Here is a 17,537-nt window from a genome sequence, read left to right on the forward strand (position 1 = left end):
GTGTTCCCCAGGGTAGTGTTCTGAGCACTACTCTTATTCTGGTTGCCCTCAATGGTCTTCTTTCCTCTCTTCCTTCTGGTGTCTTCTCCGCTCTCTATGTCGATGATTTTACCCTTTGCCGTCAGGGTGATGATTCGCCTCTCCTTCAGCGCCGGCTTCAACTTGCAATTGATGCCGTGTTGTCTTGGGCCACCGATCATGGCTTCAAGTTCTCAACTTGTAAGACTTGTGCCATGACTTTTACGCGGAAACGGGTTGTTCTTCGTCCCTCTTTGTCACTTTATGGTCATCCCCTTGAATACAAAGAATCCGCAAAGCTTTTGGGGTTATTCCTTGACACTCGTTTGTCTTGGTCTCCCCATATCTCTTACCTCCGTGTTGAGTGCTCTAAGGCCCTTACCCTCCTTCGGGTCTTGTCCCATACTTCTTGGGGGGCAGATAGGCGCACTCTCCTTGCTTTACATTCCTCTCTCGTCCTGTCTAAGCTCGATTATGGTTGCCCTGCTTACTCGTCTACTTCTCCTTGTACTCTTCGCCGTCTTGATGCTTTGCACCATAGTGGGTTGGGCCTCAGTTCTGGTGCCTTTCGTTCGAGTCCCATCCTTAGCTTGTATGTTGACACTGGTGCTTCCTGTGTCTCCAGGACCGCCGTGATCGCTACTGTCTTTGCTATCTTGCGCGGTCCTTACAACATCCTTCCTCTCACCTCTGTCGTGCTTTAACTTGTACCCCTCCTGCGGTTCCTGTTCCTCTTCACCACCTCCCTTTCTGTGCGGTTATCTCGCCTACAGGATTCTCTTTCCGTTCGTATTTCTGATGATTCTCCTCGTGTTGTTCCTTCTTTGCCCTGTGGAGAGTCCCTCTTCCACGGTTTTGTACATCCTTGACCCGTATCACTAAAGCTTTTACCCCTCCTACTGTTCTAAAACGCCTTTTCCTCGAGCACTTTTCTTCTCACTCCCGCTCCGTTTCTGTCTTCACCGATGGGTGTAAGTCTGCGGATGGTGTTGGGTAGTCTGTTGTTTTTCCTGATCGCACTTATATGTGTTGCTTACCTCCGGAGAGTAGGATGTTTACAGCGGAGCTTTATGCTATTCTCTATGCTGTTGGTCTCCTGCTTTCTCGTTGTCAGTCTTCCTTTGTAGTTGTTGTTGACTCTCGTAGTGCCCTCATGGCTCTCGGGTCCTTTAATCCTGTTCATCCAGTAGTTGTCGAGATCCAGCATTGGCTGTTTCTTGTTCACAGTAAATTTAAGTCGGTTGAGTTTTGTTGGGTTCCCAGCCATATTGGTGTGTCTTTAAATGAGCGTGCAGATGCTGCCGCCAAGGAAGTTGTCCGCTCTTGTCCCATCTCTCGTAAAGGTATTCCGTATTCCGACTTTTACCCGGTTATCCATTCCTCAGTCCTTACCCGTTGGCAGGCTTCTTGGTTGTCTGTTACTGGTAACAAGCTACGTACTCTTAAATGTTGTGTTTCCTCGTGGCCGTCCTCCATCCACCATAACCGGCGGTGGGAAACAGCTGTGGCGAGGTTGCGTATTGGCCATACTCGCTTAACCCATGGTCAGTTGATGGAGCGCCGCCCTGCTCGTTATTGTCCTAGTTGCATTGACCCTCTTACGGTCGTGCATGTCCTTCTTGAATGTCCTGACTTCCAGGACGAGCGTGTGTCTTGCTTTCCGACCGCCCCTCGCGGTCACCTGTCCCTCGATAGAATTCTTGGTGACTCGGATACTTTTGATATCGTTCGCCTTATGCGTTTTTGTTCCCGTATTGGCATCCTTGGTGATATTTAGCACCCTCTGATTATTTATGACATTTGATGGTGCTACATAGCCTTCCCGGTTTTGTGCCTTCTTTTGATAATTACTTTGTTTGTTTCCCGGTTCCTGCGTGCTCTGGTGTATGTTGTAGGTGTTCTTTGTATGGCTGGTGGGTGTGTGCGCGGTTCCTGTGTATTTGTGTGTTCGGTTGTGGATGTCGTATGCGCTTGTGTATGTCATATTGTGTGCCCTTCAGGCTGTTGGCGAGTGCTCTTTGTTCTGTTGTGCCATTTTGTTTTGCCTTCGTTTGTTATGGCGTGCTTTACCTGTTGTACGTGTTTGTTCTTTATGTTTTGTGAATGTACTATTATGTTCCCTGTTGTGCCTTTGATGTATGTTTTGTTTTTTGATGTTACTGTGCTTGCTAGTTTGCCATTGTATTCTTTGTGGGTTGTTTTATGCTGTATTTTTCTATGCCTTTATCATGTTTGTTGTTTATTGTGAAATGCTGTCGGCCCTTCTGGCCGGTGGTGTATTGTTTTCTTTGGTTGTGTTCTGTATTGTGTGTTTTTGTATTGTATTTAAGTTCTATGCTTTGCATGTAAAAAAAAAAAAGGAAAAAAAAAAAAAATTGTTCCCCAACAAACCCATGTGTCGTACTAGGTAGTAATCGTATCAACGAGATCTCTGGAGAAGGCTTGTACATTCATTATTGTGTAATCTTGATACCATTTTGATATACAAATAATAAAGTGCTCATGCAAGCCATATGGAATATTCATTTTCCGTATGGCATTTTCTGTTGCGAACTCGTTGGAAGAAGTGGTTGGAGGTGTTTGTTTTGGTTTAAACTGTTAGTAGATATAGGTATGGGAATTGATTTGGAGGAAGGCGATAATAAAAGTATGTGTTTGTGGGAGAAAGTAATTGGGAAAATGATCATGGAAAGAGAAGGGCCTCAAATAAAAAATCACTTAGGGTATATTACACTAACAGTAGAAGTCTAAGAAACAAAAATAACGAATTAAATGCACTTGTCTGCACAGAAAAAATAGATATTATTGCACTTACCGAAACGTGGATGAATGTAGAAAATAGAGAAATATTAGCTGAATATCAAATAAATGGATTGAAAGTATTTCACACAGATAGATATATTAGACGAGGAGGGGGAGTAGGCATATATGTTAGGGACAAATTGAAATGTAGTCTCAAAGAGGGAATCAAAACTGAGCCCCACACACAAAGTATTTTGATAGAAATATACGAAAAAGCAAATAATAGTATAATAGGATTTATATATAGGGCACCAAATTTAGACAGAATGGAAGCAAAGCATCTATGGGATGAAATATCTAAGGCATCTAGATTTAACAGTATTTACGTCATGGGTGATTTTGATTTTAGTGGAATAAACTGGTTGAACAAGACGGAATAGTGAAGCAGAAGATTTCCTAGAATTGACGATTGCTTTCTTACGCAACACATTACGGAACCAACACGGGAAAATAATATTTTAGATTTAGTGTTAACTAACAGGGAAACACAAATTAATGACATCGAAATAGGGAGTGAGCTAGGGAACAGTTATCACAAAGTTATCAGATTTAGCATAGAATGGAATAGACCTGTAGGAGAAATGTGTTCAAGTGGCAGATTTTCGAAAAGCTGATTTTAATAGCCTAAGAAATGTTTTGTGTCGATTGATTGGAAACTCTTGGGTATGGGGTGTGGGTCGGTCTTGGAGCGAGACATGAACCCAGCGATAGGTGACGTAAATGGGGATTTCGATGTGGATTCAAAATAGAACTGATTTAAGAATATTCTAAACAAAGCACAGGAACGTAGTATACCATACAAATTGAATAGATCGAATTCTAATGACCCAAAGTGGATAACAAAGAATTTGAAGAACCTTATAGGTAAAAAGAGAGCTTGGTACAAAAGCATTAAAATGTGAAGGTCCCTATAGAACAGGAATTCGTACAACTGGTTAGAAATGTTAAAAAAGAGATAAGGAAAGCAAAAAGAAACTATGAAGTTCGCATAGCAGGGGAAGCAAAGACAAATCCTAAAGGGTGTTTTCAGTTATATCGTACTAAGACTAGGGAAAGGATAGGTGCATTAAAAACTGAGACAGGTCAAATAAGAGATAGTTATGAAGAGATGAGTAGTAATTATAATAAATATTTTGTATCTGTATTTACTAAAGAGGAAGTTAACAATATGCATTCAGGCGAACAAGTCTATGTGGGTGGGGACGAGGACAGGTTGACGAGTTTAGCAGTTACCAGGGAGGATGTTCTTAAACAAATAGTAAAACTGAAACCAAAGAAATCCCCAGGGACGAATGAAGTGTTTGCGAGTGCGCTTAAAGAATGCAAAGAGGAGCTTTGTGACCCACTGGCAACCATATTTAATAAATCAATAGAGTCAGGCAGAGTGCCAGAGTTTTGAAAGTTGCTAATGTGATACCAGTGTTTAAGAAAGGAGATAGATCACTTGCGTCTAACTATCGACCAATTAGCCTAACGTCTATTGTGGGAAAGTTACTCAAATTTATAATGGCAAATAAAAATCGTCTTCATGTTGAAAAACATAAACGAATAATTAAGTCGCAACATGGTTTTATCAATGGGCGTTCATGTTTAACAAATTTGTTATCTTTTTATTCTAGCATAGTTGAGGCAGTTGATAGTGGTAAGGATTGCGATGTTGTGTACGTTGACTTTAGCAAAGCTTTTGATACAGTGTCACACGAGTGAATAAAAAGATAGTCTCATGGTATTGGGGGTGCTATATTAAGCTGGATTAGGGCATGGCTAAGTCAGAGTGAGATAATGTTGTTAGTGGAGTACCTCAGGGCTCTGTCCTGGGACCTCTGTTGTTAATATATATAAATGATTTAGAATCAGGTTTGAGTAGCAACATTTGCAATTTTGCCGATGATACGAATATTGGTAGGGAAATTATTTTTGAGGAGGACTCGCTATCACTTGTAGTTTATCTAGATAGGGTTTTGAAATGGTCAAAGGACTGGCAAATGCAGTTTAATGCTGATAAATGTAAAGTTGTGAAGAACTACACCAGGTGTCTTGTTACTTGGACTTCGATTAATGAAACCGAGCGTCCTGTTTGCCTTATTGTGAACATTCATGCATTGGTCCTTTTGTTTTAAAATCTTACTAATCATGGCTCCCGATCCCTTTCGCGGTCCGACTTCGCAATCTCAGCACCACCTGGCTCGTATCTTGTAAGTCTTATCATCATTACCTAGCCTCAGAACTTTGCATTTGTCTGCGTTAGGCTGCATCTGCCAATCTTTTGATCATTTCGAAACTATTTGGATCAACCTGCAGTGATAGCGAGTCTTCTTCAGAGTCAATTTCCCAACCGATTTGTGTGTCATCTGCAAATTTGCGGATGTTGGTGCTCGAACCTGAGTCTAAATCATTTATGCATGTTGTAAACAATAGAGGTCCCAGGACAGAGCCTTGAGGCGCTCCACTGACAACATTATGCCACTCTGACTTAAGGCCATTTATGCTAGCTCTGTTTTGGAGTTGACATGCCCTGGTCGAACTTTATATAGCACCCCCAGTACCATGAGCCTCTATTTTTTGTTTGATCAGTCTTTCATGTGGCACTTTATCAAAAGCTTTGCTAGAGTCGTGGTGCACAGCATCGCAATCCTTACCACTGTCAAATGCCTCGACTGTGTTGGAATGAAGGGATAGCAAATGTGTTATATATGAACGGCCATTTGCAGAACCATGTTGCGAGTCATTTATTCATTTATGTTCTTCAAGATGAAGTTAGTTTAGTTCATTTATTATGCACCCCATACCCATCTTGTGGGCGGTAGTGGGAAAGGGTTACAGAGGCACATAATGGGCTTAGGGACTGAACCCCACAATTCATTTAGCTAAGCAAGTTACAATCTTGATGAGCTAGTTCGAAAATTCCATATAAGTCGTCACATCAACAATGGGTTCGAGATGGACCTCAAGTACAGGTTCTAAATTAAGCAAGTGACATATGTGGAGAGCTAGTGTCAAAATGTATATGTTTGTCCTGCACACCGTCCCCCATCCAGTGGGCAGCGGAGGATCGGTTACAATCACTTAGTTACTACCTACAGTTAGCAAACGGGATATTTGGCAAAAATTTCTGGTAGCAGATCCTTTTGAATGACATATTGACACATGGCTGGAACATTGGTTATAGAATTGTCTCTAAGACGACTTGTATTTGCAATTGTCGATTCGGGTAGCTTTCCAGGAATGGACGTTGAAATTGAAATAAGTTTATTGAGGTAAAATACACACAAAGGGATGAGGTAGCTGAAGCTATTCTCACCCCATTCAGTACGTGTTAATATATACATAGACACACATCACAAATAAACATTACCAAATATTCTGAGAGGTAAACATACATTTCCTCCTTCACAAGTAGTATGGTATCAGACGTACACACAAATACTTTTATGACCTAGGTATAGTGTATAGACAATTTGCAAGACACGTGCAGATAATTCAACAAAATACTACAATTTTGGTGCAAAATTGTTATATCTCTCCAGAATAACATCAACCTTTCCGTTGTGACACATCCAGGCTATTTGTTCAGGAGCAATGGACGTTGGGCTGATTGGCCGATAGTTTGACGCGGTTGATCAATCTCCTTTAAGAATTGGTACCACATTAGCTACCTTCCATGACTGGCACTCTGCCTGATTATTGATTTATTAAATATGTTAGACAGTGGCTCGGAAAGCTCCTCTTTGCATTCTTTAAGCACCCTGGCAAACACTTCATCCGGCCCTGGGGATTTGTTTGGTTTGAGTTTGTCTAATTGTTTACTTACATCCTCCCTGGTAACTGCTTAACTAGTCAACCTGTCCTCATCCCCATCCACATAGACTTGTTCGGCTGAAGGCACATTGTTAAGTTGTTTTTTAGTAAATACATATAAAATATTTGTTAAAAATATGACTCGTCTTATTATCCGTTATTTGACCTGTCTCAGATTTTAATGGACCTATCCTTTCCGTAGTCTTAGTTCGATATAACTGGAAAAAGCCTTTATGATTTGACTTTGCTTGCTCTGCTATGCGAACTTCGTAGTTTCTTGTTGCTTTCCTAATCTCTTTTTTAACATTTCTAACCAGTTGTATGAATTCCTGTTCTAAACTGACTTCTCCATTCTTAATCCTTCTGTACCAAGGTCTCTTGTTACCTATAAGGTTCTTTCAAGTATTTGTTATCCACTTTGGGTCATTAGTATTCGATCTATTCAATTTGTATGGTATACTACGTTCCTGTGCTTTGTTTAGAATATTGTTAAATAAGTTATATATTAAATCCACATCGAAATCCCGTTTTACGTCAGCTATCGCTGGGTTCAAGTGTCGCTCTAAGACCGGCCCACACCCTATACCCAAGACTTTCCAATTTATTTGACCCAAAAAGTTTCTTAGGCTATTAAAAGCAGTTTTTCGGAAATCTGGCACTTAAATAATTTTTTCCTATAGGTGTATTCCATTCTATGCTAAATCTGATTACTTTGTGATCACTGTTCCCTAGCTCACTCCCTATTTCGAAGTAATTAATTTTTGTTTCCCTGTTAGTTAACACTAAATCTAAAATATTATTTTCCCGCGTTGGTTCCTTAATGTGTTGCGTAAGAAAGCAATCGTCAACTAATTCTCGAAAATCTTTTGCTTCACTATTCCCTGTTTTGTTGAGGTAGCTGGCTGACGTTGCAAATTTCACCGCCACACGCATATACGTAAGTTTCTCCCGGCCTAAAAGATCGGCGACCTTCACATCCAAAACGTCCAGTAACGCGAGTAATACGAGAGAGCAATCCACAGGAGCTGAGAAAGCAAGCCCCACAGTATCTACACGGCGAATCGGCCTACTCCCAGCCGCCGCCATGCCGCGAGCTAAGACGCCGGTGAGCGGCCGCACCAGCACCCCGTCGCAGCGCCCAAGAACTAGTGGGAACACGAGACGTGGCGACGACTACCCCCCCCCCCCCCCCCACTCCAGTGGTGAGGCCTGGGGTCAGAATCACGAAGCAGTTACGCAAGTACTTACGAACCTGTACATGTTTTCTCAATCTTTGGCGTGTTTGTTTACAAGTGTTAAACAGTTAATGAGCTCCGAAGCAGCAGGAGGCTGTTTATAACAATAACAACAGTTGATTGGCAAGTTTTCATGCTTGTAAACTGTTTAATAAATGTAACCAAAGCCGTCAAAGATTGAGGAAAGATGTACACGTTCGTAAGTGCTTTCGTGAATCTGGCCCCTGAACTGCACGGTACTGTACATTGTAGTGTAGTGTACCGTACGGTTGTGTACTGTTGTATATTGTAGTGTACAGTAATGTGCCCTTGACTGTAGTGTATCGTACGGTACTGTACTGTATTGTAATGTATACAGTACAGTATACTGTAGTGCATCGTAGTGTACGGAACTGTACTGTACGATACTGTACTATGCTGTACTGTGTTGTACTGTACATACAGCTTGAATAATTAATGTTATTATTTAAAAAGTATAATAATATATATAATAATAAGTATTGGAAAATCATCATTTGTGAGTGTAATGTAAAACATTAAATGTATGTAATTAATTATTTAATTATATACAAGAAGGTACATTGTGTTTGTGGGAATACATAGCATAATACAGTAATTACACTCTTGTAAAGCCGCTAGTACGCGCAGCGTTTCTGGCAGGTGCGTAATCTAACAGATAATTTAAAATAGGTAAATTATATAAAACTGAATAAAATCTCATTCATTTGGTACATGTATGTTTCTTATAGTTTGTGTATACATTTTATTGTATATATTTCATTTTCCAAAAATAAATCTCATTAACTACTCGGGTATCCAATTACGTCGAGGCGACGAATGACCGTACAGGTTGCGACAATGTGACGTCAACTGAAAATGAGAAAGGTGATTGGCTATTGAGTATGTGACGTCAACTGAAAATGAGAAACGTGATTGGCTATTGAGTATGTGACGTCAACTGCAAATGAGAAACGTGATTGGCTATTGAGTCCACCTGCTCATTCAGGCGCAACGGAACGTTATTTTGCCCCTAGAATTAGCCGAGTAGAGGTGTACAAGTTAGTGTTAGGGCGTGATGTTACTCTTAGCTGGTAGCCCGTTACCCTTTGGGGTTCGCTTTGGTGACAGACCCCTAGGTTACACTGTCACTCTGTACACCGTCAAAACGCACATAGGGGCAAAAATCTATTATTTTTAGCTGTCGTATATACCCCCTGTTGGGGGGTGGATATATTCAGGGACATTTTTAGTACTGACCCATAATCGGTACTGAAATCTATTTATAAATGTTTAGGTACTGTATTTTAACATTGTATTTAATTTTCCCACAGCAGTCTTGAAGGAGCGGTGATTCCAGTCATATCCTGCCGAGCAGAAGCTGGTGGCAGATGTTCCAGTTGTGGTATTTGAGTTACCAAGGTATGATGGGCCTATCCGGCACTTTGGAAATAGTTAGGCATAGTAATATTGTATTAGGAATAGCGTAGTTTGGAGCGTAATTTTGGCCATTGAACTTTGAGCAGTCATTACTACAGCCATATCAGGTCCCCCATCAGTTATGTTTTAAATATGAAAATCTATGAGTTACACCACTTAACATTAAGTGGTGTTAAACGTTGCTCAAAGTCTAAATTCCTAGTCTTGAAGGAGGATGGTGGTGTTGCTTGCGGTAACTGGTGATTAAGAGTAGTGAATAAGTCGGTGGATAGTGTTTGGCCGCTCTCGGTGTGGGTAGTGTAGTCTTTGATCCAAATTTAGTGCTGTTGTGGCCCCCCCCCCTCCCCCACTTTAAAGTGTTCGGGTTACGTGGGTACATAATTTTAGGTATGAGGGGAGGGAACCGTTGACAATACGTAGCGTTCGTGTCCTCGTCGAAGGCCGTAGACATAAATTTACCAGAGTGGTTTGACGTACATAGGTGATAACATTTCAATAAGTAAATGTTGAATGTTACCGAGAATATTAAGTGAATTTGTTTATAATGTTAAATAAACAGCATTCAATAAGCGCGACCTCCTTCGTAGGAGGAAGAGCTCGTAAAAAAAAAATACAGGTCAACAATATCATTTATTCGTGTATGGGATGTGAAGGTTCCGGTTGACTTGCTAGCAATGGGTGATTAATTTCAACTCCAGATGTGAGCCTCGTGACAGTATTTGTCTTGTTTAGTGTAGGTGGGTGGCGACGGTACACGTGGGAGTGTGTAGGTGGTGGTTATGTTGTTGATATTGGTGTAATTGTGTAGTGAGCGGGATAGCGTGCGCTCCACCAGTAGTGTATGTTGAGGCAAAATTGAAAATACATGTAAAGTGACTTTTTTAAGTTATGGTTGAGCTTCAGGTATTGGTCCACGATCTGTTGGTTATCATTGTGTAGCAGGAAGTATTTGGTGTGGACTTGATTTTGTAGTGTTAATGGAGAATTGTGTACTAGGAACATTGTGTCCTTTCCTTGGAACATAATCAGGCAATCTGTGGTGATATAGGTACCCCAATTACTACTGGTAGGTTATTATTGGGCAGTTAAGGTTGTCTAACCAGAAGTGTAACATAGAGGGTTATTGGGGGAAGGGAGGATGATTATGCGGGAACACGGAGGCCGAATAATTGAAAATATCTTGTTTAGCTTCTGATTGTAGGTATACCCGACATGGTGTTTTGAGTGTGGGGAACGGTATTGTCATGGCTGCGCTTTGATGGTATTGAAAAGAATTAGCACTGGTCCGAGGTGCAAGACATGTTTGGCTATGTATTCTAGTTTTCCCTCATCTAAAGGGAGTTAAATGTCAGAAAGTAATATACAAATTGTTAGAGGTTGAATTATATTATAGGAAATGATTTCGCAGGGAAGAAAATTGTGTAAGGAGTTTGGACTAGAGTATTCATAGATGGTTGTAGGCCTTAAGAAATGTTGTCAATGTGAAATGGATGCATATTATTCAATATATTTCATGCAGATGAGCGTGTGGAGAGGTGGGGGCTGGGCGAAACAGCAATGGTGATGTATCTATTTGTGAAGAAAGCAACATTGGTGGAGGGGAAGGAACGCCACACTGCAGAGTAATGGAAGAGGCTGTGACCTGCAGGTGTGTGATATGTTTATTTCAACACATCTTCCTCCAAGAATTTAGTTACGTAGTCGATAAAACTTAACACTTTCGCGCTTAGGATTATCCATGAGTCGTCACCGTTTTTTATGCGTCACCGCATAACAGACGACGCCTGTAGTCCATCGAAAAAATATTTGTATAAAATCCATTTATTATCCGATCAACTTGGGAATAGTATACAAATGTTTGCCATGAAATTTCCGTTTTTTCTAATAGCCGAACAGCTTATAAAAGAAAACGGTGTGGCAGTGAATCATCGTGGTAAAACTATTGTATTATTGACACGACGAGTGTAATCGACGTAGTTTTTATATATGTTGCCGGTCGAACGCATCCTTATGTGACCTTTAATACTTATGTTCTTATAGAACATTCTATTGCGAGCACATTGGTACAAAAATGAAATACATACATCGACAAATAATGTCAGGACAGTGAATTGAATATACACTTTTCAAAGCGAGTTTCGCCGATATGCTGCCGCGGGTAACACTTCGGCCACTTCCCACATTGTTTTGGGTGTGCTACGACATTAAATCTATATTTATATGCATATGTCCGTGTAGAGAATTTTATTGCGATTCCAATGATACCACAATTAGCGATGTAGGACAACTGTAGGCTTCGCAACCATTAAGAGAGTGGAAACATTTTGTTGCTGTTTGGCGCTCTTGGCGAGTGATCTGAATAGTTTTTTATTTGGTGTTGACAGCCCTTATGCTTGGGCGGCATTTTATAGGTATGCTCTTATAGACAATTTCATTGCGAACACAGTGATACCAAATTTAAATACGTGCGCCTTCAATTATTGTCAGGACAGTAAAAAGAGTGTACACTTTTTCAGTCTTACCGCATAGGCGCGCGAAGTGCCAAAAGCATCTGGGGTATTGTTTTTTTTTGAGCGCCGAGAGCGCGAAAGTGTTAAATAGCAAGTAGTACTAAATATATTATAAATCGTGAAATAATCATGTGGTGTACTTTGAGCATTAGACGTCATGAGACCGAGCCTTACTAGTCGGAACAGTTTTATTATAAAATAAAGTAAATGGCTGGAGGTGACCATAACGTGTGCAAGCTTCGGTGTGTATATATGAGTGGTACGCGGTTTTCATGTATAGATGTTGAAATAAACAAAGAACAGGCCACACTCGCAGCTTCCAGATAAGAGATGAAGCTTAGTTGATAAACCCCCCCCCCCCCCCCCCCCCCCCCCCCACAGTGTCTTGAAGGTTGATTGGCGCTTGATTCATAACTCGGGCCAATTTTGATTTGGGACATGCACCATGAGGCCCCCCCCCTCCCTCCCAAGCTGTGTTGTTTTTGGAACAGTGCATGGCCGTGTATTTGAGATAGTAATGGTGAAAATTAATGATTATCGTATATGAATATTCAGAATCCTGAATACAATATAGTTTCGCAGGTGACACGCTTGAGGACCCTAGACGTGGATACCATCGTGTGTAGTTACTGTATGGACACAACCTCCAGCTGTTGAATGATCAAGTTTCTGTTCCATAGAAGGTACGACCGAATGACAATTTGTTGTAAATGTTTATAGTGCAGAATCGTCGAGCGTGTAATTTGATGGTTATTAGATATCCAGGGGGTTTTGAATAGTTATTAATGTTGAATGTATATAATAGATAAATAGGAGGGAGTCGCCTAGAAGGCGTGTCCTTACAGAGGGCAGTAAATATGTGGTCCGGTCCAGGAAGGGGAAATATATAGTTGATGTAGAGAAATAATAATAGGTAATTGTTGAATCATAAATGAATAGATAGTTGTAGGGAATCATAAGTAAATATTGAAACTAGAAGTACCTAATTTCCTAATATTTGTTGGGAGATTACACCAAGAGGTACGTAAATAGGAAGAATAGGTACCTAATTAGGAATAATAGGTTTAGGATAAGTACCAAATATTGAAAGTAAAAGTTACGTTATTGCATATTCCTTGTTTTCTACATTGTTGCTTTAAAATAGCATTGTATGTAGTTACCCAATATTATAATAATGTACCCCATGGAAAAAAGTGACCATTGTGATCATTGCTGTGTTATGGGGTTTTAAAGTGCTGTATGTTGCCTATTAATGTTAGTATAAATGACGAATGAAGGTGTCAATGGAATGGGAACTTTAATATACCAATGTGGTTTAATATACCTGTACCTTCTAATCTCACGTTTTGTTTGTATCAATCATTGCATTAAATCCGGTGTAATTGACCTAGTTAAAATTATCTTAGATTAAGGATGTGGCCGAAATGCTGCGCGTACTAATTGCCTTAGAAGTGTAAATAGCATGCTATGTATTATAACAAAGCCAATGTACCTTCTTGTATATATAAATGTGATTGGCATTCTAGGAAATACCAAATAAGTTTTTAATATATGGGGAACGTTACAGAACTTAAGCTAAATTGGTAATAGATATAATTGTAAAGGAGACGTGAATGTATTGTTAGAACATTGACTGTAATTGACTTACCCTGCTCTAAACGGTGGCTATATGAAATGTTATATTGTGTTTGTTACAATGTGTTATGGGTGACAAAATATGTATCCGTAATGTATTTATCTTTGACCCGCATCACGGGTCCAAGTGTATTGCTGTTACCTTCCTTGGGCTTGCAAGTAGGATATGTTTTTCTGGAATGTATTACAATTGATGCATTGCCCCCGTGCATGTTTTATTAAGTTATTAAAAGTGTTGGTTATTGTATTTAGTTATTGATGAAGTAACGTAGGTTGTGGTAGTTGGCGAGTTACAAATATGAATTAACTCAGGTAGGGTGTGATAGGCGCGGAGTAGGGCCCCCCCACCCCCCTTTACCTCAAGCTTACTGGCCCTGCATTGACGTTTAGTTACATCAGCTAAGTATTCCCGCAAATTATGCAGGGTCTTGCTGGAGGTTTATTTAGTTATTACTGGTTTACAGTTATGTTTGTTGATAATATTGGTTATCGCGTTTAAGTTAATAGGTAAAGTTAGGTAGGTTAGGGTAGCTGCTGTGTCACAGGCCTCCGGGCCGTACGTTTTAAGTTTTCATAGAATTTTATGTTCCATAAATGTCGTGAAAATAAAAAATAATTGTATGCAGTGTGACGGTGCACGTTTCTTTGGTGGTTTGACATTAGTTATGCTTCACCTACAAGTTAAACTAAGTCATGTAGGATGTCCTAGACGCTGTATTTTGGCCTCATGGCTCTGGCTTTAATTTTATCTTGGACTCATATTATGATTAGTTCCTTTCGGAATGTATTGGTACTCATGCATTGTTTCAGTGGAAGTCATGTTACTTACCGCTTTAGAGATAGGTGGTGATTGTTGACTTTGTGATGACGTTATTACTGACAGGTCGAGAGTACCATTTTCGTTTAGCAGTACCAGTAAACGTTTCTAGTCGTTTTGTCTGGCCGGTGTAGGGCGAAAGAATCTGCAGGCTCCCGGTTTATGCAGACATGTGTGGCGTCCCAGGCCGCTGGTTATCCGATGTGTTGTCTGCTGGGTGTAGGCGGGAAGATACTGGTGGTTCCCAGGCCGCTGGTTTATCCAGACGTTTGTGTGGGCAATGTAGCCATGAAAGTTATAGCCACTGGCGTCTTAGGTGAGTGCGTTCATGGTCTGGTCTGCAGCCAACGTTCTTCGTGTGATGAGTTAAGGTGGCGATGTTATTCAGGTATTATGTTTATATTTGTCGTATAAATATGCGGGCTTCCCGGCCGGCGGTTTATGGAGACGTTTTACAAATAGGGATCGCTAGCCTTCCTGGTGTCCATGTCACTTTGCCTCAGATGGGGAGATGTTTAAGTTGTTGGATTACTGCTGGTCGCAGATGGTCATTGACACTGAGACTAAACTCATTGACGCGTGTTAAGGCAGTTTCTTAGGTTAACTATTGAGGTGTAACATTGTTTCGGAGGCCAACATAGTGGAGATCAGTGTAACGGACTCGGTTACCCTCGTTATAATTTGTCACTGTGGACGGAAGCATGTTGCGCCTTAAGAGGTGTTCGTTATAAGGTTATATTTATAGAATTATTTTATAATATATACATAGTGGTCATATAAATATATATTGTTTGGTTGTTTGATAATATTAAAATTTAAAAGTTAAAAAATAAATATGGGTTGCTAGATGGATGGCCGTTGATTAACTTGTGGCCTTGACGCCGATACGGAAAGTGGACCCCCCCCCCCACCTATTTTTGTCGGTAAAGTTCTGCTCGGGTTGGTAGTTACCTTACTTAGCTAGAGACTAGTTTCGTGGGAGATCTTTTTCTTCCTTTCCCCTGTGCCAGTGATCCTTTTCAGACTTCTCCAGAGGGTATCAGCCTGGCTTTATGCATTAATGACAGTTGGGCAGTTCGGTTTCGGAAATGTCCCCTCCTGTTAGAAACGAATTCCAGCAGTAGCCTTAAGGGGTAGGTTCGTTGGCTGTGACGTTGATAGTGCATGGCCGTTTCTGCCCACTCTTACTGCCTTAATACTTCCAGAACCGACTACGGAAGGCGCACGAGGTACACCATTGATGAAGAATGGAAAGGGATGGAGCCCGAGGACAAACAACTGGACCCATGAGTTCGACCTACATTCCTAGTTCCAGCGGGCAGCCGAGGCGTTCGCCCTTCTGGGTTGTGGTTTCCGCGCGTGGTTTGCGGTGCTCGGGCGGAACCCCCAAATTGATAAGCCTGCAGATAGCTAAGAAATAATCGGATGAATTGTAATTAGTGTAAATAAATTAATGCAAGTTTAATTGACTACATATAGATGTAGTTATGAATTGTAATTAAAATGTAGTTTATAAATATAATGAATAATCATACTAATGATTGCATAATACTTTGTTATGCACTAGTGAATAAGTCATTATCATTGCTGTTAATGAGCAAATATTGTTACTGAATAAAATAGGTAATACATATAGTAAATAATAAAAAAAAAAATTAGTTATTAATATATAATCAAATAAAATATGATTTAGCATTATCCAAAAAATAAGTCTGCAATCTGAGCAGGTTTTGTTCCAAGGTGAGAAAATTAAAATTGAAGTGGTGTTAGCGTTGAACGTTGTGTAGTGACAAATGTTGAAACAAATGTTAAAGTAAAACACAATCGAAAATAGATATGAATAATACCTTTGAGGTTTGTAACCTGTTTGCTGTCTCGTCACTTGCACAATAGTGACTGTGTGTGAGAAGATCTGTTATCTCCCGGAGTGTGAGTGACATGGAAAAGATAGTGTTATTATTAATCATGGAAGAAAGTAGTGAGAATATTATCTTTGAGCGTTAATTGATTGAAATGTAGTGCCGTTGATGTACAATAATATACTCATAGATAGTACTGTATTAACGTGAAAATGGAATGTTGTAATTTTACGGATTGAATTTGTTGGGTAATTGGTAGAAATAGCCTGAGGTACTCGTTAGTTTTAGTGAATAATATTGTTTGAACTGTTGTCAAAGAACATACTTGAATTTTAATACATAATGTTCTTTCGAGTGTCAAGGTATTTAAGTTTGTATAGTTATCAATAAGTAGTGTACCCACATCAAATTGTATGGATGTGTGATATCATTATGATAGACAGTATACATCGCAGCTACAAGAATTTTGGCCCAAGAGTGTAAAATTTATATGCTTTGCTTACTATATTACAAATGAATCTTGTAATGTGTATTTGCAGTCAGTGAATTTGTGTGGCTCCTTGAGGTTCCGCAAGTATAGGTGAGTGGAAGTACCCTAAATGACTCTATCATCTTGATATGTAATTATTATTGTCTGAATAAACATACTTGAATTGAAGGTTGTTTTGTGTGTATTTGTTTTTAACAACCTCTTCTGTCTTGTTTGTAGTCATGTATGAGACGTATGTAAATTCTATATAAGCCTTGTTTGAAGGAAATAGGACGTTGTGTGAAAATAGAAAAGCCATCCCTGAAGACGTTAGTGAGAGTGTATGTCGAAAAAGAAAGAGCCATTTGTAAAGTATAAATAATATATTGAAAAATCATTAATATTACAAAATAGTTGGGGAAAACATTACTATTCAATGTTTTAATAATAATGAAATGAATATAGAAATAAAAATTAAATATTAATAAAAAAGAATATTGACGAATAATCATCAATATTGACGAATATTCTTCAGTATTGACGAATATTCTGCAGTATTGACGAATATTCTTCAGTATTGACGAATATTCTTCAGTATTGAAGAATATTCTTCAATATTGAAGAATATTCTTCAGTATTGAAGAATATTCTTCAGTATTGAAGAATATTCTTCAGTATTGAAGAATATTCTTCAGTATTGAAGAATATTCTTCAGTATTGAAGAATATTCTTCAGTATTGAAGAATATTCTTCAGTATTGAAGAATATTCTTCAGTATTGAAGAATATTCTTCAGTATTGAAGAATATTCTTCAGTATTGAAGAATATTCTTCAGTATTGAAGAATATTCTTCAGTATTGAAGAATATTCTTCAGTATTGAAGAATATTCTTCAGTATTGAAGAATATTCTTCAGTATTGAAGAATATTCTTCAGTACTGAAGAATATTCTTCAATA

General features: G+C 39.5%; 1 long non-coding RNA gene across 4 annotated transcripts; it reads left to right on the plus strand.

Annotated features, from left to right (window-relative positions):
• The first annotated feature begins 8,070 nt into the window (after positions 1–8,070).
• Positions 8,071–16,769, plus strand: LOC123753342 (uncharacterized). Of its 4 annotated transcripts, none has more exons than XR_011225453.1 (5): positions 8,071–8,089; positions 9,185–9,272; positions 10,810–10,938; positions 12,383–12,483; positions 15,458–16,769. It is a non-coding gene; the product is annotated as an uncharacterized lncRNA (long non-coding RNA). The 4 variants fall into 4 exon arrangements; XR_011225451.1 differs by lacking the exon at positions 8,071–8,089 and adding an exon at positions 8,766–8,911; XR_011225452.1 differs by lacking the exon at positions 8,071–8,089 and having other exon boundaries at positions 8,866–9,272; positions 12,375–12,483.
• The last annotated feature ends 768 nt before the right edge of the window (positions 16,770–17,537 follow it).

Source organism: Procambarus clarkii, chromosome 84 (assembly GCF_040958095.1).
Source record: "Procambarus clarkii isolate CNS0578487 chromosome 84, FALCON_Pclarkii_2.0, whole genome shotgun sequence".
NCBI classification, from domain to species: Eukaryota; Metazoa; Arthropoda; class Malacostraca; order Decapoda; family Cambaridae; genus Procambarus; species Procambarus clarkii.